A 1967-nucleotide genomic window follows, 5' to 3' on the forward strand; every position below is an offset into this window, starting at 1 on the left:
CTAGGAAATGGCACCACAGTGGAGTCTCAAGGCAAAGGAACTGTCATGGTGGAAACAAAGAAAGGTACGAAATTCATCAAGGATGTTTTACTAGTTCCTAATCTTAAAGAGAATCTTTTATGTATTGGCCAAATGATGGAGAATGGATATTCTCTTCATTTTGAGAAAGATACATGCAAAATTTATGATAGTAAAATGATAGAAATTGGACAAGTAAAAATAGAGAAGAGAAATAGAAGCTTTCCTATAAGCTTCAAACCTGGAACTAATATTGCCATGAAGATAGAAGTTGATGACTCATGGCTTTGGCATAGGAGATTTGGCCACTTCAACACACATGCCTTAAAGCTTCTATATCAGAAAAACATGATGAGAGATCTTCCATTCTTGAAGGAGAATAATGAATCGTGCGAAGGATGTCTCCTCGGAAAACAACACCGATTACCATTCTCAACTGACAAAGCATGGAGAGCAAAAGACTTATTGGAGTTGCTTCATACCGATGTTTGCGGACCAATGAGAACGCCTTCACATCACAACAACAGGTATTTCATCCTCTTCATTGATGACTTCTCTAGAATGACATGGGTCTATTTCTTAAAGGCAAAGTCAGAAGTCTTCGGAGTATTCAAGAAATTTAAGGCCCTTGTTGAGAAGCAAAGTGGGAAACAAATAAAAATACTCAGAAGTGATCGTGGCAAGGAGTACACATCTCACGAGTTTGACAAATTCTGTGAAGATGAAGGCATAGAGCGACAACTTACAGTTGCATATACTCCACAACAAAATGGCGTGTCAGAGAGAAAGAATCGCACGGTTATGGAGATGGCAAGATCAATGCTAAAAGAGAAAAACATGCCTAACATTTTTTGGGCTGAAGNAGTCTACACTGCAGTTTACATTCTAAACAGATGTCCAACTAAGGCAGTCCAAGACAAGACTCCTATTGAAGCTTGGAGTGGGAGAAAGCCATCGGCTAAACACCTACGAGTATTTGGGTCTATCTGCTACATACATGTTCCTGATCAAAGGAGGCACAAGCTTGAAGACAAGACTATACGAGGAATATTCTTGGGATATAGCACACACTCAAAAGGCTATCGAGTCTACAACCTACAAACAAAAAAGCTCATCATTAGTCGAGATGTTGAAGTTGACGAAAATGCTTCTTGGAATTGGGAAGAAGAAAAAGTCGTTAAAAGCAACATACTACTTCCAGTGCAGCAATCTCAAGAAGAAACTCAAGAAGAAGCAGAAAATGCAGGTACGCTTTCTCCACCTCCACAACAACAAGATTCTTCACCTGAATCTAGTCCAGGAAGAGTAAGATCTTTGGTAGACATATATGAAACTTGCAATATAGCCATGATTGAGCCTAACTGTTATGAAGAAGCATCAAAGCAAGAAGTATGGGTCAAGGCAATGGAAGAAGAGATTAAAATGATTGAGAAGAATAACACTTGGGAACTCGTAAATTGCCCTCATGGAAAAGATGTCATAGGAGTGAAATGGATATAAAACAAAGCTTAATCCTGATGGAACTATACAAAAGCACAAGGCAAGATTAGTTGCTAAAGGCTACTCACAACAACCAGGAATAGACTACAATGAGACATTTGCTCCAGTTGCTCGCTTATATACAATTAGAGTCTTAATAGCCCTTGCAGCACAAAAAGGATGGAACATCTATCAACTAGATGTCAAATCAGCCTTTCTAAATGGAGTGCTCGAAGAAGAAATTTATGTTGAACAACCACAAGGCTTCATCAAAAAAGGAAATAAAGGCAAAGTACTAAGACTAAAAAAGGCATTATACGGCCTAAAGCAAGCTCCTCGAGCATGGTATAGCAAGATTGATAAATACTTCATCGATCAAGGATTCAGGAGGAGCAAGAGTGAGCCAACACTATATATTAAGGCACAAGGTCAGTACCATCTCATTATCTCTTTATATGTCGATGATCTTA

Source organism: Vigna radiata, chromosome 1 (genome assembly GCF_000741045.1).
Source record: "Vigna radiata var. radiata cultivar VC1973A chromosome 1, Vradiata_ver6, whole genome shotgun sequence".
Lineage (NCBI taxonomy): Eukaryota > Viridiplantae > Streptophyta > Magnoliopsida > Fabales > Fabaceae > Vigna > Vigna radiata.